The sequence below is a fragment of the Procambarus clarkii genome, chromosome 73 (genome assembly GCF_040958095.1).
Source record: "Procambarus clarkii isolate CNS0578487 chromosome 73, FALCON_Pclarkii_2.0, whole genome shotgun sequence".
Taxonomy (NCBI): domain Eukaryota; kingdom Metazoa; phylum Arthropoda; class Malacostraca; order Decapoda; family Cambaridae; genus Procambarus; species Procambarus clarkii.
The window spans coordinates 16,679,400-16,701,362 of record NC_091222.1 but is presented as its reverse complement, the minus strand read 5'-3'; the positions used below and the strand labels follow the sequence as shown (position 1 = coordinate 16,701,362).

General features: G+C 46.0%; 1 protein-coding gene across 1 annotated transcript in view; it reads left to right on the top strand.

Annotated features, from left to right (window-relative positions):
* LOC138356523 (uncharacterized) overlaps window positions 1-21,963 on the top strand; it is an 87,426-nt gene that overhangs the window by 5,616 nt on the left and 59,847 nt on the right. The gene's annotated exons all lie outside the window — the stretch shown is intronic.

Genomic DNA, 21,963 nt, shown 5'->3' with positions numbered 1-21,963 from the left:
GATGCTCAGTGGTGGTAGACAGTTCTGGTGCCCTCCTGGAGTGGCTTCAGCGTACCTGCTCAGTCGTGGTAGACAGTGCTGCTGCACTCGTTGAGTGGCTTCAGTGTAGCTGTCTGTGGTGGTAGATAGTGCTGGTGCCCTCCGTGAATGGCTTCAGTGTAGCTGCTCAGTGGTGGTAGAGAGTGCTTGGGCCCTTTATGAGTGGCTTCAGTGTAGCTGCTCAGTGGTGGTAGACAGTGCTGGTGCTCTCCATGAGTAGCTTCAGTGTATCTGCTCACTGGTGGTAGATAGTGCTGGTGCCCTCCTTGAGTGGCTTGAGCTTAGCTGGTCAGTGGCGGTAGACAGTGTTGGTGCTCTCCTTGAGTGGTTTTAGTTGTAACACGGGGCGGGGTTCTCGAATGATCTTTTTACCCGTTTACTCTCCCTCTGCCCGTATTCTTACTTTAGTTCTCTATACACTGGGACTCCAAACTTTTACTAAAGCCGACTCCACCCCACGTGGTCCTAAGACGATTTACCGACTTAAGATTCTACAACCCGTATGACGTGACATATGCTTTGAGCAAAGCCCTAGAGTCGCCTCTGCCGCCACCACCAGACTAGTAACACTGAGCAATGATCGAGGTCTGGATCGATCATGCTAATTAATCAACCTTGGGGCTTGATCCCCACTAGTAACATATAACCTTGGATCATAAGTGTGGAATTAATTCACAATCAACGGTAAAGATGACTTCCAATTTGGTGTTAGATTCGGCGCCCAATTCAACTCGGCCACGTGGGGACCATGTGACAAGGACAAGTCCACATAAATATAACATACACATGGAAATAATGAAAATGCAGATTATTAACTAATTAATTTATTCAAAATTAAGCAAATCTAAATAGTTGGCACTCCCTACTTGAACACTCCCTAATTGACCAGATCGGCAATGAATTGACTATCCCCATCAGAACTCATAGCAACTATACCTCTATGTTTACCAGCTTGGGTGGAGTGCTGGTCTTGGGGGAGAGGTGAGATGGTTGACCTCCCCCAGTTGATCCGGATCCCACACTGATCTCTCCTCGTCTGGTCTTCCCCAGACTAGAGCATTGTATCCTTCCGCATAGTCTAAGTTTTACCAAGTTACTAGCAAGGCTTAAGTTTAACAATTAACATCTGTTTGCACTGAATGATCCAGATTGGTTGAATTATTTTAACTGAGGTTAAATTACACAAGCATCTTAAGGAAGAGCTATTCCCGATCCCAAATGGCTATTTGACCTTTGATAAATTACTGAATATGGAAACTCTGACCTATGACCGCCAGGTCGCTGAGGTCAATTCCGCGCTACTGCCTAGTCCTGGCTTCGTGACGTCACTGATGGTGACTTAACTCAAGTCTCCTAATAATTAGAATACTCTTGATACTATAACCAGGAATATTATACAATACAATTTGAATGCAAGATGAAAAAAGGCTAATTTCTCTTAATAAGTGAATACTATAGAATGGTTCATTATACAAAACTATGAACAAAGACGTCAATTATTTTGTGACTCAGGCTTGCTAATCCCCAGAGGAATGCGCGTTGTGAGGTCAGGTCCCTACACGACTTCTGGAACCTTCTGGATAATTCTTACAACAAGCCTAGTTTGTTACACAGTGTAGCTGCTCAGTGGTGGAAGACAGTGCTGGTTCCCACCTTGAGTGGCTTCAGTGTAGCTGCTCAGTGGTGGTAGACAGTGCTGGTGCTTTTTTTGAGCGGCTTCAGTGTAGCTGCTCAGTGGTGGTAGACAGTGCTGGTGCTCTCCGTGAGTGGCTTCAGTGTATCTGCTCAGTGGTGGTAGACTGTGCTGGTGCCCTCCTTGAGTGGCTTCAGTGAAGCTCCTCAGTAGTGGTGGACTGTGCTGGTGCCCTCCTTGAATAGATTCAGTATAGCTGTTCAGTGGTGGTAGACAGTGCTGGTGCCCTCCTTGAGTGGCTTCAGTGTAGCTCTTCAGTAGTGCTAGACAGTGGTGGTGCCCTCCTTGAGTGGCTTCAATGTAGCTATTCAGTGGTGGTAGACAGTGCTGTTGCTCTCCTTGAGTGGCTTCAGTGTAGCTGCTCAGTGGTGGTAGACAGTGCTGGTGCCCTCCTTGAGTGGCATCAGTGTAGCTGCTCAGCGGTGGTGGACTGTGCTGGTGCCCTCCTTGAGTGGCTTCAGTGAAGCTGCTCAGTGGTGGTAGACAGTGCTGGTGCCCTCCTTGAGTGGCTTCAGTGTAGCTGCTCAGTTGTGGTAGACAATTCAGCTGTCCTCTTTGAGTGGCTTCAGTGTAGAGGCTCAGTGGTGGTAGACAGTGCAGGTGCTCTCCTTGAGTGGCTTCAGTGTAGAGGCTCAGTGGTGTTAGACAGTCCTGGTGCTCTCCTTGAGTGGCTTCAGTGTAGCTGCTCAGTGGTGGTTGACAATGTTGGTTCCCTCCTTCAGTGCCCTCAGTGTAGCTGCTCATTGGTGGTAGAAAGTGCTGGTGCCCTCTTTGAGTGGCTTCAGTGTAGCTGCTCAGTGTTGGTAGACAGTGCTGGTGCCCTCCTTGAGTGGCTTCAGTGTAGCTGCTCAGTGGTGGTAGACAGTGCTGGTGCCCTCCTTGAGTAGCTTCAGTGTAGCTGCTCAGTGGTGGTAGATAGTGCTGGTGCTCTCCTTGAGGCTCTTCAGTGTAGCTGCTCAGTGGTGGTAGACAGTGTGGGTGCTCTCCTTTAGCGATTTCAGTGTAGCTGCTCAGTGGTGGCAGACATTGCTAGTGCCCTCCTTGAGTGGCTTCAGTGTAGCTGCTCAGTGGTGGTAGACAGCGCTGGTGCTCTCCTTCATTGACATCAGTGTAGCTGCTCAGTGGTGGTAGACAATGTTGGAGCCCTCCTTGAGTGGCTTCAGTGTTGCTGCCTCAGTTGTCGTAAACAGTTCTGGTGCCCTCCTTGAGTGGCTTCAGTGTAGAGGCTCAGTGGTGGTAGACAGTGCTGTTGCTCTCCTTGTGTTGCTTCAGTGTAGCTGCTCAGTGGTGGTAGAGAGTGCTGGTGCTCTCCTTGAGTTGCTTCAGTGTAGCTGCTCAGTGGTGGTAGACAGTGCTGGTGCCATCATTGATTGTCTTCAGTGTAACTGCTCAGTGGTGGTAGACAGTGCCGTTGCTCTCCTTGAGTTGCTTCAGTGTAGCTGCTCAGTGGTGGTAGAGAGTGCTGGTGCCCTTTTTGAGCTGTTTCAGTGTAGCTGCTCAGTTGTGGTAGACAGTGCAGGTGCCCTCCTTCAGTGGCTTCAGTGTAGCTGCTCAGTGGTGTTAGACAATGCTGGTGCTCTCATTGAGTGGCTTCAGTGTAGCTGCTCAGTGGTGGTAGACAGTGCTGCTGCTCTGATTGAGTGGCTTCAGTGTAGCTGCTCAGTGGTGGCAGACAGTGCTGGTACTCTTATTGAGTGGCTTCAGTGTAGCTGCTCAGGTATGGTAGACAGTTCTGGTTCCTTCCTTGAGTGGCGTCAGTGTAGAGGCTCAGTGGTGGTAGACAGTGCTGGTGCCATCATTGAGTGTCTTCAGTGTAACTGCTCAGTGGTGGTAGACAGTGCCGTTGCTCTCCTTGAGTTGCTTCAGTGTAGCTGCTCAGTGGTGGTAGACAGTGCTGGTGCCATCATTGAGTGTCTTCAGTGTAACTGCTCAGTGGTGGTAGACAGTGCTGTTGCTCTCCTTGTGTTGCTTCAGTGTAGCTGCTCAGTAGTGGTAGACAGTGGTGGTGCCATCCTTGAGTGGCTTCAATGTAGCTATTCAGTGGTGGTAGACAGTGCTGTTGCTCTCCTTGAGTGGCTTCAGTGTAGCTGCTCAGTGGTGGTAGACAGTGCTGGTGCCCTCCTTGAGTGGCATCAGTGTAGCTGCTCAGCGGTGGTGGACTGTGCTGGTGCCCTCCTTGAGTGGCTTCGGTGAAGCTGCTCAGTTGTGGTAGACAATTCAGCTGTCCTCTTTGAGTGGCTTCAGTGTAGAGGCTCAGTGGTGGTAGACAGTGCAGGTGCTCTCCTTGAGTGGCTTCAGTGTAGAGGCTCAGTGGTGGTTGACAATGTTGGTTCCCTCCTTCAGTGCCTTCAGTGTAGCTGCTCATTGGTGGTAGAAAGTGCTGGTGCCCTCTTTGAGTGGCTTCAGTGTAGCTGCTCAGTGTTGGTAGACAGTGCTGGTGCCCTCCTTGAGTGGCTTCAGTGTAGCTGCTCAGTGTTGGTAGACAGTGCTGGTGCCCTCCTTGAGTGGCTTCAGTGTAGCTGCTCAGTGGTGGTATACAGTGCTGGTGCCCTCCTTGAGTGGCTTCAGTGTAGCTGCTCAGTGGTGGTAGACAGTGTGGGTGCTCTCCTTTAGCGACTTCAGTGTAGCTGCTCATTGGTGGCAGACATTGCTAGTGCCCTCCTTGAGTGGCTTCAGTGTAGCTGCTCCGTGGTGGTAGACATTGCTAGTGCCCTCCTTCATTGACATCATTGTAGCTTCTCAGTGGTGGTAGACAATGTTGGAGCCCTCCTTGAGTGGCTTCAGTGTAGCTGCTCAGTTGTCATAAACAGTTCTGGTGCCCTCCTTGAGTGGCTTCAGTGTGAGGCTCAGTGGTAGACAGTGATGATGCTCTCCTTGAGTGGCTTCAGTGTAGCTGCTCAGTTGTGGTAGACAGTGCAGGTGCCCTCCTTCAGTGGCTTCAGTGTAGCTGCTCAGTGGTGTTAGACAATGCTGGTGCTCTCATTGAGTGGCTTCAGTGTAGCTGCTCAGTGGTGGTAGACAGTGCTGCTGCTCTCATTGAGTGGCTTCAGTGTAGCTGCTCAGTGGTGGCAGACAGTGCTGGTACTCTTATTGAGTGGCTTCAGTGTAGCTGCTCAGTTATGGTAGACAGTTCTGGTTCCTTCCTTGAGTGGCGTCAGTGTAGAGGCTCAGTGGTGGTAGACAGTGCTGTTGCTCTCCTTGTGTTGCTTCAGTGTAGCTGCTCAGTGGTGGTAGTGAGTGCTGGTGCCATCATTGAGTGTCTTCATTGTAACTGCTCAGTGGTGGTAGACAGTGCCGTTGCTCTCCTTGAGTTGCTTCAGTGTAGCTGCTCAGTGGTGGTAGAGAGTGCTTGTGCCCTCCTTGAGTTGCTTCAGTGTAGCTGCTCAGTGGAGGTAGACAGTGCTGTTGCTCTCCTTGAGCGCCTTCAGTGTAGATGCTCAGTGGTGGTAGAGTGCTGGTGCCCTCTTTGAGTGGCATCAGTGTAACTGCTCAGTGGTGGTAGACGGTGCTGGTGCTTTCCTTGAGTGGCTTCAGTGTAGCTGCTCAGTGGTGGTAGAGAGTGCTGGGGCCCTTTATGAGTGGCTTCAGTGTAGCTGCTCAGTGGTGGTAGACAGTGCTGTTGCTCTCCTTGAGTTGTTTAAGTGTAGCTGCTCAGTGGTGGTAGAGAGTGCTGGTGCCCTCCTTGAGTTGCTTCAGTGTAGCTGCTCAGTGGTGGTAGAGAGTGCTGGTGCCATCCTTGAGCGCCTTCAGTGTAGCTGCTCAGTGGTGGTAGAGTGTGCTGGATCCCACCTTGAGTGGCTTCAGTGTAGATGCTCAGTGGTGGTAGAGTGCTGGTGCCCTCCTTGAGTGGCATCAGTGTAGCTGCTCAGTGGTGGTAGACAGTTCTGGTGCCCTCCTGGAGTGGCTTCAGCGTAGCTGCTCAGTGGTGGTAGAGAGTGCTGGGGCCCTTTATGAGTGGCTTCAGTGTAGCTGCTCAGTGGTGGTAGAGAGTGCTGGTGCCCTCCTTGAGTGGCTTCAGCTTAGCTGGTCATTGGCGGTAGACAGTGTTGGTGCTCTCCTTCAGTGGCTTCACTGTTGCTGCTCAGTGGTGGCAGACAGTGCTGGGGCCCTTTTTGAGTGGCTTCAGTGTAGCTGCTCATTTGTGGTAGACAGTGCTCGTTCCTTTCTTGAGTGGTTTCAGTGTAGCTGCTCAGAGTTGGTAGACAATGCTGCTGCCGTCCTCGAATGGCTTCATTGTAGCTGCTCAGTGGTGGTAGACAGTGCTGCTGCCCTCCTTGAATGGCTTCATTGTAGCTGCTCAGTGGTGGTAGACAGTGTTGGTGCCCTCCTTTAGTGGCTTTAGTGTAAGTGCTGTTGGAAATAACCAACAGTTGTATACATCCTTGTATTTTATGCAACCTTTGTATTAACCACAAGTAGTTACTAAAATTACTAACTTGTAGATTTGATCATTATCATGATTTATTTAGACATATTGCCAGATTCTTCCTAGTCAGAGTGACGACGTGAGGAAGGACAGGTAGTAACATGAATTCTCTCCACATTTAGTTGGATTTATAACAAGAGTCCAGCTTATCATTTCCTTTACTAAAAATAGTTACTTACTAACAAGTTTAATTTCGTAGTATACTACTACTTACTGGAACTCCCTTATTTAGTTGATATTAAACATTCTAGAGGAAATTACTTTAATGTAAATGATTTTACTTTAATTTCCTCGATTGGCTGCACAACTTTAATAAGCCAATTTATGTTACGAGAAATTCTATTTTATCACAGAAGAATTTAATGTGATATTAATACTCGTCATTACCTCTTCCTTCCTTAGTCAATTGCGATATATACATATCCATTTACGCTCGAGATGTCTATCGAGAGCCGCGCATGCGCAATAAGGAAGAGGGGGAAGACGGGAGAGCGTCACTTGACACGAGAGAACGAGAGAACACGACGCAGACGCCATTGTCAGCGTGTAGCAGAGCTACGTTTTGATCCTACATATTTCGCTCCCACGACCAGTAGATCGTTATCTGGCACAAAAGCCGTGTCCCCGACTAGCATATGAGCAATTCTAAAGTCAACGCCTTTCAAGCAGCAGCTGGAGGGCGAAGAATTGCTCAAGTCTCCACATCAACGGACACGCGGCTCGGCAGCTAGGTTCACCTTTTTGTTATTATGTGGCCACAATTAACATTTAGGCTAGTTGTCGTTAGGCTGTAGAAGAAATAAATAAATCCCGTACGTGTCTTTAGTAATTTTACAATCTAAATAGATGATTATTTTCATTATTTCTCTCTAGCAGGAATTTACAGTGCTTGAATATAAATTGCACAGATATTGGCTGAAATTTCCTAGAGTTATCCTCATGATTTAGGATTTATTTGTAGTTACTTATTATGTAGAAGATTTCTACAATGTAATTGCCTTTCAGTACCACTCCCTCCCCATCCGGCCCGTGGGCGTCGTGAAGGGGCTTCATGGACAGCTGCCGGAGTGTGATGCTCCGTGAGACAGTCCTCTGTCCTTTTATGGCCTTGCACTCCTGCTGCTGTCTTCTCTAATTGTGCCGGATCACTTTTCCTTTTCATTATGTTTCGTTTTTCTCTCCCCTCTTCTCCTATCTGCTTGTCGTTTCCTGCCAACCTTTTGCTTGTTTTGGATTATTTCTTAGGACTTCTTCTATTTTGACGCCCGGGTGCTTGAGGAGGCATACTCTTGCACCCGTAGAACTGTAGTACCCAACATCTCGAGCGAGGGGAACCTTTTATTGTCAATCCCTCTTTCGTCGCTGAACCCGATCTCGACGGACTGACGGTTCTTAAGGTGACGTTTGTGGGGCGTATACTCACGACGCACCCCTAGGGGGCCCCCAGCATGATCGGCGATAGCTTCCTGTTGGGTGTCCTGCCTCTAATTGTGGCTCCATGGTGGGTATGGGGGCACATTCGTGGATGAATTTATCACTCTTCGTACCTATGTCGTTGAATGTTTCTGATGTACCCTCTCGGGCTCGTGGGGTGGGCGACCAAGCCCCTGAGTCGGCCTGTCTTGGAAGACAGGGCTCTGTAGCCTCCGCTGCGTTGGGCCCCGACCTTGCTCCTCCTTTGACCATCCTGCCTTCTTTCCCCAGCTCCCCTCCCTCCTCTGTCGTTGGGTTGAGCCTCCAGCCCCCAGTGGTGACCGCTTCGTCCCCTGGTGCGGCTAAGTCTCTCGTTGTGACTACTGCGCCTTTTGACCCCTCTCTCTCTGGGGGTTCTCAACGCCGTTCACGTCCCGGCCGCACTTGCTCGATTCCTTCCCGTACTGACGCGTATCAGGCCTTGTTTGATCCCGCTTCATGGGCCAAATACTTTGATCTCCTCCCTCTTGATTTTGCGCCTCCTGACGATTTCTCCCTCCATCGGCATCTTGTAGATTCCGTGGATGCGTCTGTTACATTCAACCCCACTCGTCTCGGTACACGTGTCGTTGCTGCTCCTCAGGATGCAGCTTCCCGCTTGGCTGCCTTATCTTGCCTTGGCAAGATCCCTGTTCGGATCTCCAAGAACGTTCGGATGAATGCCAATGTTGGCACTATTCTCCCACCCCACGTTGCAACCGGTGTTCGGAATCTGCAGGATTGCCACGATGATATTTGGCATATCCTTGATGCCCTAGGCCATTCTGTCCTCCAGGTTGGCTCGTTTACTCGTCCCCCTCGTGGTCGTCGCCGTCAACTCCTTCGTGTTGTGAAGATCACCTTTGATGGTAGGACCCTTCCATCCTCTGTCATTCTTGCTGGTGCTAGGTGCTCTGTCCAGGAGTATATTCCTTCTCCTCGACTTTGTAACAAGTGCTGGAGGTTTGGGCATGGTGCCCTCCGCTGCTCTGGGACTGTCTCTCTCTGTCCTTTGTGTGGGGGTGCATCTCTCTCTGTCCTTTGTGTGGGGGTGAGGGTCACTCTAAGTCGGAGTGCACTTCTCCCCCAAGGTCGCTGCCTCAACTGCGGTGAGGCCCATCCTACCTTCTGCCGTGCCTGTATCCATTACAAGCTTGAGGCAGCCGTCCTCAACTTGAAGCAACGGGAACGTTTATCTTTTCCTGAGGCGAGGCGCCAGGTTCGCAGGCTCCCGTCTTATGCTAACGTCTCTTATGCTCGCGTGTTGCGCTCTTCCTCTCCTCGTCCTTCCCTCTTTCCTCAGACTCACACCCATTTCCGGGCCTTGGACCCTGATACACCCACTGCCCCCTCCTCTGTTCCTTTGCATTCTGTCCCGAGGGGTCCCCCTCCTGGTCCTCTGTCTGGAGTTCCCCTTCTTTCTACCCGGTCTGTCATGTCCCCTGTGTCTTCTTCCTCGTCTCCCTCCGATCCTCCTTCCCATCCTCTTCCTCCATCTATCGGCTCTCCCCGCCGCCTGTCGGTGCAGGCGGATGTCTATCGCTCTCCTAACGGCCGTCGTGTGTGCTCTCGTTCAGCTTCTCCTGTTGAGACGCTGGAATCCGTTGCCCAGTACGTAGTTGCTGGGACACCGGTCTCTTTGAGTCAGAAGCGTAAGCCTGGCTCCTCTCCTTCCTCCTCCCCGGCGGGTAAGAAGGCTTCACTTTCTTCCTCAGCCCCTACTTCTGGCTCTGTTGCTCCTTCCCCTCCCATTTCAGTGATTGTGCCCCCTGTTCCTGCTATGGAGGTTTCTTTGGCCCCTGCTTCACTTTCGGTTGCTGCTCTTGCTGAGGTACGCTTTGCTGAGGTACTCTTTCTACTCCCCCTCTTCCTGCTGCTGTCCTTGACTGCTCCTCTCCGTTGTCTCCTCTTCCTCCTCCTCCTCCTCCTCCTCCGGACCCCGCCCGCCCACCTCTCGTCTGTTCTCCCGCTTCCTTCCCTCCGTCTTTGCTCAGTTTACCCATGCCCCCTAACCCTGACTTTGCTGACCCTGATCCTGACGCTGATTTTCTTTAACGTGCTGTGTTGCTCTTTCGCCTTTGTTTCTTCCTTGAGCTCTGTTGTTGTTCTTTCCCTTCTCGTCGATGTCTATTCTTCAATGGAACGTTCGAGGTTATTACGCCAATTTCTTTGAACTCCAACTTCTGATTTCGCAGTTTTCGCCCCTTTGTGTCTGTCTTCAGGAGCCGATGCTTGGTGCTCGTCCTGGTCGTTTTCGTGGCTATTCCTTTCTCTCCCCCCCCCCCAGCCGTTGCTGGGGCTTCTAATTCGTCTGCTCTCTTGATTCGAGCTGATGTTCCCTTTGTTCCTTTACTTTTTCCTTCGCCTCTCCATTGTTCTGCTGCTCGTATCTTTGTGGGGAAATGGTACACAGTTTGTTCCATTTATCTCCCCCCGAGTGTCCCGCTTTCTCTTCCTGATTTGAAACACCTCTTGGACTCCTTGCCAGAGCCTGTGCTCCTCCTGGGAGACTTCAATTGTCGTCATTCTCTTTGGGGTGACGTTCTGACGAATACCCGGGGTCGCCTTCTTGAGCTTCTGAATTCTGGTGAGCCCACTCATTTGGACTCTCGGACTCGCACCCTTTCCTGTCTTGATCTTTCTCTCTGCTCTTCTTCTCTTTACTTAGATTTCACGTGGCAGGTTCTTGATGACCTCCATGGCAGTGATCATTTCCCTATCCTTGTTTCCTTTTTCTCGTTTTGCCCTTCCCTCTCTTTTCCTAGGTGGCAGTTTGCTAAAGTGGACTGGAACCTATTTACCCTAAGTGCTGCTCTCTCTGACCTCTCCCTCCTGCCTCTCCCTCGCGCTCTCTTCCTTTTTCATGACACTGTCTTCAACGCTGCCCTCCGCTCTTTTCCTTGCTCTTCCTCTCGGGGTCCGCGGAAGTGCGTTCCCTGGTGGAATGCGGATTGTGCTCGGGCTGTCCGCTGTAAGCGTGCAGCCTGGAAGAGGCACCGCCATCGGCAGACGGCCGATTCTTTTCTTTTCTTTCGGAAAGCGAGTGCGGTGGCCCGTAGGGCCATCCATATGGCTAAACGTGAATGTTGGGCATCTTATGTCTCAACAATTACGTCCGAAACTCCTCTGCCCCAGATCTGAAAGCGTATCTGCAAGATAGCGGGTAAGTTCGTTCCCGATGTTTCACCGGTCCTTCACCTCCATGATACTCTTGAGGCGGACCCGTTGCAGGTCGCTTCCGAACTGGGATCCCACTTTTCTTCTGTTAGCTCTGGTCTCCATCTTCCCCAATCTTTCCTTCTTCGTAAACCTGTCCTTGAGTCTCGTCCTTTAGATTTCTGCACTCATCTTCAGCTTCCCTATAATGATCCCTTCTCTCTCTCTGAACTTCGTTCTGCCCTGGCCCTCTGCGGTTCTATGGCGGCGGGCTCCGATGGTATTCATTATGAGATGCTTCGCCATCTCCCTCCGTGCACGTCTCAGTATTTACTGAGTCTGTATAATCGGATCTGGGAGTCGTCGTCAGTCCCTGAGGACTGGCTCGATGCTGTTGTCCTCCCTGTTCGCAAACCGGGGTCTCTGGGTACTTCCCCCTAAGGTCTTTTGCCCTATTGCCCTCACAAGTTTGGTTTCCGCAAATGCCGCAGCACGACAGATGTCCTGGTGAACTTGGAGGTCTATATTCGTACTGCTTTTGCTGCGAAGACCTCCGTTGTTGCCGTCCTTTTTGACCTGGAAAAGGCTTACGACACCACTTGGCGATGTCATATTCTATCTCAACTTCATTCTTTTGGCCTTCGTGGTCATCTCCTCTTTCTCCGCAGCTTCCTCTCTCGTCGTTCCTTTTGGGTGCGCCTTGGTACCGCTCTCTCTGCCTCTTTTCAGCAATACGAAGGTGTGCCCCAGGGTAGTGTTCTGAGCACTACTCTTTTTCTGGTTGCCCTCAATGATCTTCTTTCCTCTCTTCCTTCAGGTGTCTTCTCCGCTCTCTATGTCGATGATCTTACCCTTTGCTGTCAGGGTGATGATTCGCCTCTCCTTCAGCGCCGGCTTCAACTTGCAATTGATGTCATGTCCTCTTGGGCCACCGATCATGGCTTCAAGTTCTCTACTTCTAAGACTTGTGCCATGACTTTTACGCGGAAACGGGTCGTTCTTCGTCCCTCTTTGTCACTTTATGGTCATCCCCTTGAGTACAAAGATTCCGCAAAGCTTTTGGGGTTATTCCTTGACACTCGTTTGTCTTGGTCTTCCCCATATCTCTTACCTCCGTGTTGAGTGCTCTAAGGCCCTTACCCTCCTGCGGGTCTTGTCCCATACTTCTTGGGCAGATAGGCGCACTCTCCTTGCTTTACATTCCTCTCTCGTCCTGTCTAAGCTCGATTATGGTTGCCCTGCTTACTCGTCTGCTTCTCCTTCTACTCTTCGCCGTCTTGATGCTTTGCACCATACTGGGTTGCGCCTCAGTTCTGGTGCCTTTCCTTCGACTCCCGTCCTTAGCTTGTATGTTGACACTGGCTTCCTGTCTCTCCAAGACCGCCGTGATCGCTACTGTCTTCGCTATCTTGCGCGGTCCTTACAACATCCTTCCTCTCGCCTCTTTCGTGCTTTAACTTTTACCCCTCCTGCGGTTCCTATTCCTCTTCACCACCTCCCTCTTTCTGTCCGGTTATCACGCCTACAGGATTCTCTTTCCGTTCATATTTCTAATGTTTCTCCTCGTGTTGTTCCTTCTTTGCCCCCGTGGAGAGTCCCTCTTCCGCGGTTTTGTACTTCCTTGACCCGTATCACTAAAGCCCCTCCTACGGTTTTAAAATGCCTTTTCCTTGAGCACTTTTCTTCTCACTCCCGCTCCGTTTCTGTCTTCACCCTTGGGTCTAAGTCTGCGGACGATGTTGGCTACTCTGTTGTTTTTCCTGATCGCACTTATATGTGTCGCTTACCTCCGGAGACTAGCATCTTTACAGCGGAGCTTTATGCTATTCTCTATGCTCTTCGTCTCCTGCTTTCTCGTTGTCAGTCTTCCTTTGTAGTTGTTGTTGACTCTCGTAGTGTCCTCATGGCTCTCAGGTCCTTTAATCCGGTTCATCCAGTAGTTGTCGAGATCCAGCATTGGCTGTTTCTTGTTCACAGTAAATTTAAGTCGGTTGAGTTTTGTTGGGTTCCCAGCCATATTGGTGTGTCTTTAAATGAGCGTGCGGATGCTGCCGCCAAGGAAGCTGTCCGCTCTTGTTCCATCTCTCGTAAAGGTATTCCATATTCCGACTTTTACCCGGTTATCCATTCCTCCGTCCTTACCCGTTGGCAGCCTTCTTGGTCGTCTGTTACTGGTAACAAACTACGTACTCTTAAATGTTGTGTTTCCTCATGGCCGTCCTCCTAACACCATAACCTGCGATGGGAAACAGCTCTGGCGAGGTTGCGTATTGGCCATACTCGCTTAACCCATGGTCACTTGATGGAGCGCCGCCCTGCTCCTTATTGTCCTAGTTGCATTGTCCCTCTTACGGTCGTGCATGTCCTTCTTGAATGTCCTGACTTCCAGGACGAGCGTGTGTCTTGCTTTCCGACCGCCCCTCGCGGTCACCTGTCCCTCAATAGAATTCTTGGTGACTCGGATACTTTGAATATTGTTCGCCCTATGCGTTTTTGTTCTCGTATTGGCATCCTTGGTGATATTTAGTGACCTCTGATTATTCTGCACATTTGATGGTGCTACATAGCCTTCCCGGTTTGGTGCCTTCTTTTGATAATTACTTACTTACTTTCAGTACCAGGCGATGCCAACCAAGGTGCTACGCTTCCCACTGTTCTGTGCAACAATTTGCCCTATGCAGCACGTCATCGGTGGAGCGTAGCAACTGATTACACCTCACTAGATTTACAGCTAAGCTGTGCCTTTTTTATCTGTAGCAATAACTCTGTAGTTACAGTAGTGATTTCTAAAAGAGATCAATTATACTAACCCATTGATTTACTGATACTGTTCAACATTTCAGTAGTATATTGAGGAGCATTTACCTCCAATTAATATTATATAATCAACCTTATTTATTTTCATATTTTATTTACTCTGGTGAAGAACCAGCACCAGAATAATGCTAGGGATGTATTAATCTTTTAGCATGTAACCCTCGAATTTTGTGTAAGTTAATTTGACTCCATTTATATCAGAAATACAGTTTCACTAAGATCCATAGGACACAAGTTCTAGGGATCAGTTTTTCCATTGCCTTAATTTGTTTTCCACTTTTTCTCAAAAAGTGGTGGTCTTTCATAGCTATAGAAGTATATATTTAATTATTAGTTATTGGAGTCAGGCTTTCCCCCACAAAATTTTGGTCCTTAATGAACCGGATCAGTCACAACTAATATTAAATTCTATACCGGTTCTCAGAGCCCAAAACAAGATTTTGGTCCTTCGAACCTGGATACATGTACCATTAATCATTTAAGGTCCAGTGTATTCACCCAAATTACTGGCCCCACATAATTGCTTATTTACAAACACCAACTAGTGTGTTAACATTATTAGGCTATTTACCAATATATTTATTATTTACGGCTGTCAGCAGACAGCCCAGATGCATATTGCAGCCTAAAACTCATTAATTATTATCAACATTGTTAATAATACTTTATGTATAAAGTAGCCTTAGTGTCATATATTTATAAATTTTCACTTGTATTTCTAAGCACAAATATATATATCAAAACAAAAAATTCCAAAAACATAGCACCATATATCTATATTACTGCATCATTGCATATATGCCAACCTTTGATGAGGATGGATATTTAGACTGTAATTGTACTAATGTTTGTACAAATGCAGCCTGAACCATTTAGTCATTCCTAGGCAGGAATTATTTACCGAGTACTGTACTAGACAGTACTGGTGTACATACATATTATTTAGATTGTGCTGACCCTGATTTAGGGTGGGATCATCAAAACCCTTTTTGTGCTTTTAACATATTATTTCGTGTATTATTTTTTTGAGTACTGCCGAATGTTCACTGTTGGATCGAATGGTGATAATTGATGAGCTAGCCGGACGAAAATCCAATAGTGGCATTCGAGTACTACTCAAAGTATTAGCTATTCATTGTTAGGTAGGTAAATTAACCTCTAAACGAGGTACTATAGTCTATTCAAATACATTAGGCTATTATATTGATATTGAACTCCATTGAATGAGTCAGTATCCCAGTTACATCAGTAACAACTATTTACTATCAGACCAGCCCTTACCCAGCAAGATGGAAGCGGCTGACAAAATAAAAAGGACCCTTATCGGTCTGAAAGGTCATTTGACCCGACAGATTACCAAGTGTCAAAATCTGTCATAACAGTCACCTGTTGACTACATTGAATTAGAGGACTTGCTTCAAGTTGCTAAAAGGTAAATTCGAGCATATTAAGTAACATATGAATCTGTACTTGACAGAACTTTACAAAACTTCAATAGGTGAAACTGAACTTGAGGATATTGTCAATAATTTAGCCCAGTACGAAATGATGTACAAGCTAAACTTCAACCCTTTAAAAAGCAAATTGCTAAAAACAAATTAACAACAGCCTCTACTGCACATCCAGATCCTGATGTCAAATTACCTCATATCAATATACCCACATTCTCTGGTAACGAGAATGAGAGTTGGGATGATTTCTGGAGTAAATTCGTGGATGCAGTAGACTCTAAAACTAACATCCCTAAAACAACCAAGTTCACTTATTTACAAGGCTTGTTACGAAATGAAGCCTTGAAGGTAATCTCTAACATAATACTGACCACTGATGGTTACGACCTAGCTGTTCAATTGCATAAGAGCAACTACGATAACAAGGAAAGGACAATTACTATCTTAGTCCAAAAATTGCTGGATTTACGATCTGCTAATAATTCAACAGATTCTCTCCAAACTTTCAGACTAGAACTATAATCTTTACTTAAGGCCTTAAAGTCCAAATTCAGACTGCTGAATGGATGACAAAAGTAGTTGTAAGGTGCAAATTACCAAGAGAAACTTTAGATAAATTGTGTACTATGTACAATAAAACCTCTCTGACCATGAATGAAATTACAGAAGGTTTACATACCCTAGTCGAAAGACAAAGAGCCAACCAAGATGGGAAGAGTGTTTCAAACTTCTCTACTAACTCTCATCATAAACCCCAACGTACTGCAACTACTGTAGTAAAACCAGATTTCAATAAATCATCTCCGAAATGGAAATCTGGAAATGTCGGTACATACACAGTGAACCCTATAAACCCTGTAGTGAGCACCACTCCTACGACTTCTACAGTGAAAAAGTGTTTGTTTTGCAATAATGAACATCTTATAAGTGTAGTACTTATCCAGACCATAACACCAGAATTCATCGTTTGCAAGAATTACACAGATGCACGGGTCCTCATGATCCCAATAACTGTACTGTCTCCTTACATGTGTGCAACAAGTGCCACAAGGGTAGACACCATTACCCCTTGTGTGGTAGTGATCAGTCAAGATCAACCAATCCTCATAAGAAAATTGCAAAATTTACTTCTGTACAGTATTGCAAGGTGCATCAAGACATTAGTGTACAGTGGTACCTCGCATAACGATTGCCCCAAAAGACGAATATTTTGGGTAACGAACGGCCCGATCGGCGTCAAATCGTCCCTTATGACGAACGCTGGTTTGAGTAACGTCAACACCACATGGTGGGGTCGCGCTGCTTCTTGCACATTCTTAGACGCCTCCGACGATGCACATAAATTATGTTGTTCTTGTTTAAAGATGCTAATGATGCTGGGATATAAAAGGGATACTGAGATGTTGCAAAGCATTGACGTTTTTGTAGGAAAAAAGAAATGAAATGTCTGATATACAACAAATGTCAAAAAGGTTCGTTCGGTGTTCGGCAGGTAGGCTGCTCCATTATAACAATCTTTCTTTGTTTCAAATGTGTTCCATTTGTTTTTTATTTGTCATTTGCGTCTCAATAATGGAGAAGCCTACCTTACATACACTGAATAAACCATTATGACATTTTCCTTTCTTCAAATGTGTTCAATATTTATTTTTCATTTGCCTTATAGCAAAAGGTTCGTTCGGTGGTCGGCAGGTAGGCTGCTCCATGTTTCTTACATACAAAAAACGTAAATAATAAAAAGAATGAAGAATTTTGAAAACCAGTACAAATGTCAAAAAGGTTCGTTCGGTGGTCTACAGGTCGGCTGCTCCATGTTTCTTAAAAAAAAAAAAAAAAAAAAAATAAAAGAACTGTTGAAACAATTTGAAAAATGGACAAATGTCATAAAGGTTCGTTCAGTGTTTGTCGGGTAGGCTGCTCCATTATTGAGACGTAAGTGACAAATACAAAACAAATGGAACACATTTGAAACAAAGAATGATTGTCATAATGGAGCAGCCTACCCAACAAAAACTGAACGAACCTTTTGCCATAACGAATATGAAAGACAAGGGCTGCTGGCTGGGTTAGTACTGCGTGAGCAACCATTTGTGGCACACGTGCCTCTGGCTCTCAAACACCTGTCCCACACGGTGTTGAAAGACTGTGCTCAGTCGGTGCAATTCAGACCCTTTTGTTTGAAGAACATAAGGGTCATAACATTGGTGAAGCTAGGCGCAATAAGGGCTTAACACAACGGTCGGATGCCAGTGATACAGCACCTATGAGGATGATACAGCAAGCGTATCCAGGTGTAGCTCTGAGCCCCACCCTTGCCATCTCTAATGTATATAGATGATACATAGATGAATCGTTTTCTGCGTTCAGTGATGATGCATCTGATACAAGTAGCATAGATTAACAGTGTTAGCGGCTTCCATGGTGGTGGTGTTCATTGATATTTTCAAGAATACCTGAATCTTTTCCTGACTGATGGACACTCTTTGAGGCTAGCTGAATCTCTTCCTGACTGATGGACACTCTTTGAGGCTAGCTGAATCTCTTCCTGACTGATGGACACTCTTTGAGGCTAGCTGAATCTCTTCCTGACTGATGGACACTCTTTGAGGCTAGCTGAATCTCTTCCTGACTGATGGACACTCTTTGAGGCTAGCTGAATCTCTTCCTGTGTGGGACCTTACAAAGCGATCTTTTCAAGACTACCTTACAAATTGAGCTTTTCCTATAATCGTTTCAATACTACTTTATGCTTTACAAGCTTGGCTACATACCACCTACAAGTACTAAAGCCAAGGGTGCACGCAAGTGCGTTATTTGCAAGCACACATAACGATGAAACAGGAAGCAAAAATCTATCTGTAGCTGGTGCAAGGAGAGCAAAGTCGCGCTGTGTACCATGGACTACTTCGTTGACTATTATGCACCTCCAAAGTACTGAGTGTGTAATACAGTGTGTTACTGTGTAAATAGTATGTGAAACTGTACATATTGTAATATTAGTGAATTATTACCACGTAATATTGTGACAATAAACATTTATTGTGGACACATTACTGACACATGTATCACAGTTTCATGGAAAATTATGAACATTCTACTGTATACATATTGTAAAGGTCACAAATATGCATCATATACGATAAATGAAACAAATAAAACCGCATTGGAAATGCATAGAAAAAATATTTGAAAATATATTTGTGGCAACACGCGGTGCTTGAATGGCCTGCGCGACCGTGTCTGGGAGCTTCACACACGGGCGACCAGGCCCTGATGACGTCACAGCGCACCTTGTCCACGCCCTCACAGCCAAAGTAAGTGGAATTTGGTAATTATTTTTACATAGACATGTTCAGGGACGGTAATTTATCATTTTACAAAGAAAAATTTTATTTTGGGGAACATTTGATGTCATGCACTCTGGGGAAATTTCACAATAAACACAGTGCATTACACTGGTTACATGGGGGACACTCGTTTTGTATGACGTCCGTTTCACATGACGAACATGGAACGGATTAAATTCGTTATGCGAGGTACCACTGTACTTGCAACAGAGTCGAATAACACAACCAACAGCTCAATTAAAATTAATTACCAAGGGATCTAAAATTTCCACTCGTGGTCTCTTTGACCAAGGTTCGCAGAAAACCTTTATTTCTCAACAGCTAGTTGATCAGTTGAAACTGAAGCCTATTGCTCGAGTGAATTTGAATATCTCTGGATTCCTAACTAATAGTGGACGTCGTGACTACCAGGTTGTTAAAGTCTTGGTACGTTTAGGAGGCTGCACCAGCCCAATTCAAGCCATAGTCGTTGACAAGATCCCCCTCAGATTTACATGTTACAGGTCTTGCTCAAACAGTCAAATTTCTTAAACGCAGCAGTATTATGCTAGCGGATCATAAAATAAATAGACTGTCTCAACGATGTAGGTATTCTTATTGGAGCTGACTTTTATTATAGATTTATTACTGGATGCATCAGGCAATGAGGTGTAAACTTGTTACTGTCAGCTGGGGGTAAACTACTCACAGGACCAGTGCTGATCCAACAACATTCTAAATCTACTAGTAATCAACCAACTAATTTAATAGTGGCGTGAATAGGCCTAAAGCAGTCACCACTACATGACAGAGACGAAACTGAGGATGATGAGTCCAATCCCCCTGTTCACAAATTATGGGATTTGGACACCTTAGGCATAGTCCCTGATCAACGCAGTCCAAATGACACATGGACGTGTCAACAATATCTTGATACTGTGATTTTCCAAGATAATCAATATTGGGTGAGACTCCTGTGGAAGCTGAACCACCCACAGCTTCCAGTAAATTATTTCATGGCCTCAACCCAATTAAATTCTCAATTTGCTAGGCTACGGAAGCAACCAGATAAATTGCAACTGTATCATGCTTTAATACAGCAACAACTTGCTAACAAATTTGTAGAAGTTGTTGAAGTAGACAACCATAAGACAGGCCATTATTTGCCACATCATGCTGTCCTGAAAGATTCAGTTACAACACCAATCAGGATTGTATTTAATTGTAGTGCCAAATTAAAGGCAGGCAGCGTGTCACTAAATGATTGTCTACAAACTGGACCTAGCCTAACCCAAAGACTACAAGATGTCTTATTATGATTTCGCTCTGGTGTTTTCGCCTATACGGCCGACATTAGTAAGGCCTTTTTAAGAGTAGGCTTACAAGAGATGGATTGTGATTTTATTAAATTTCTCTGGGTGAAAGATCCACAGGATCCTAATAGCGAAATCATTACTTATAGATTTGCCTCAGTACTGTTCGGAGCGACATCTTCACCATTCTTACTCCAGGCTACTCTGGATACACATCTTAAGAAGTCTAATAGCCCCTACAAGACTGAGATTAGCAACGATTTATACGTTGACAATTTTCAAGGAACCACTAATGATGAGAATAAACTAGTGAAAATCTACCATGAGGCTAATCGGGAACTGTTGGGAGCTAACATGCCCCTACAGTCGTGGCCTCCAATAATAAACAACTCAACCAAATAATCGAGGAAGAATTCCCTGATTATAAGGTACCTCACAAATTGAAAGTCTTAGGTATGGAGTGGAATACTTCCACAGACAAATTGAATATCAAGTCGGTGGATTTCAATCATTCACCTCTAACCATGAGAAAACTACTCTCCCATGTCAGCAAGCCATTTGACCCTTTAGGCCTACTCAGTCCTATTCTAATTAAGGGTAAACTCCTTATGCAGGAGTGCTGGCAAAGGAATTTGAAGTGGGATGAAACGTTGCCGGAGGATCTCCAAGAAAAATGGCAGCAGTTGATTCCTGATTACAACAAACTTAGTATTCTACAGTTTCCCTGAAATACCTTAGGACTAAATTTACCCACAAATTTACATGTATTCTGCGATGCTTCAGGCAAAGCGTATGGCTCAGTAGCCTATCTAGTTAATACTCAACAATCATTTTTGCTTACATCTAAGGCAAGGGTAGCCCCGATTAAAGGGAGGTCACTACCCCAAATGGAATTAACTGCCTTATTAGTAGGTGTAAGACTGGCTCATTGCCTGATCAAAACCCTCAGTAATGTTCACCTTGGTGAAATAGTAGTGTGGTCAGACAGCGAGGCAGTATTGCAGTGGGTAAAAAACGACAACAAAAGTTCCTATATCAGCAATCGAGTAAGGGGAACTTCGAGAATTGTCTGCTGGTTATAAATTAAGACATGTCCCAACCAAGGACAATCCAGCTGACTATTTATCCAGAGGTTTGACTTTAAAGCAATTAGTTAAAACCGAGATGTGGTTTAATGGACCCCAATGGCTAGTTAGTGGTCAGTGGCCCCAACAGAAGCCGCAAGTCATTGTGACCAATGTCACTACCCCTATTGTGGATCCAAAACCCCCTCGAACTTTTGCTATCAATCATCACCGTTATTCCAATTTAAGCAAATTACTAAGAGTTACAGAAATGGTATTTGATTTCATCAACAAGATGAGGATCAAGTATCGATTTCCTAGTTCCATCAAATATTGGGTCAAACAAGCTCAACAAGAGACTTATGGGAAGGAATATGAACATCTTCCAGAAAGATTGAGTAAGTCTCTGGGTATCTGGCTTGACTCAGACAACTATAACATTTTGAGATGCAGCAGACGTCTGCTTCACGCAGAAATAAATTTAGATACGAAGAATCCTATACTTCTTCCACGCCACCACGTCATTACTAAACTCATAGTTTTACATTACCATGAGCATAATACATTGCATGGTGGAGTATTAGATACTCTTACTGAAATCAGACAACGTTTTTGGCTTCCCCAAGGTCGCCAAACTGTCAAATCTTTAATCAAGTCTTGTGTAATCTGCAAGAGATATGATGCTCGAGTGTGTCCTTATCCATGGCCAGCGCCCCTACCCAAGGAGCGAGTCGTCTACCTTCGTCCCTTTAAAACCACAGGTGTCGACTATACAGGAGCACTAATTTTAACAGGCACACCGGACAAGATTCCAGTGAAAGCCTACATTTGCCTTTTCACGTGTGCTACTACACGCGGAGTACATTTAGAAGTCACTTCTGACATGAGTGCAGAAGCCTTTCTGCAAGCCTTTCGCAGATTTGCTGCACGAAGATCTTGCCCAAAATTAATGATCTCAGATAATGGATCTAACTTCATGGCAGGAGAAGCTTGCTTACAAGAAATATGGAACCATCCAGAAGTACACTCTGTGCTCAAACAGAGACAATGCTATTGGAAATTTATTCCTCCAAGAGCACCATGGCATGGCGGTTTTTACGAAAGAATGGTGGGAACTGTTAAGAAATGCCTAAGAAAAACCTTACATTGGCAGAAATTTAATCTCACCGAGTTACAGACCCTGTCGTGGAAATTGAAGCACGAGTCAACAATAGACCTCTAACCTA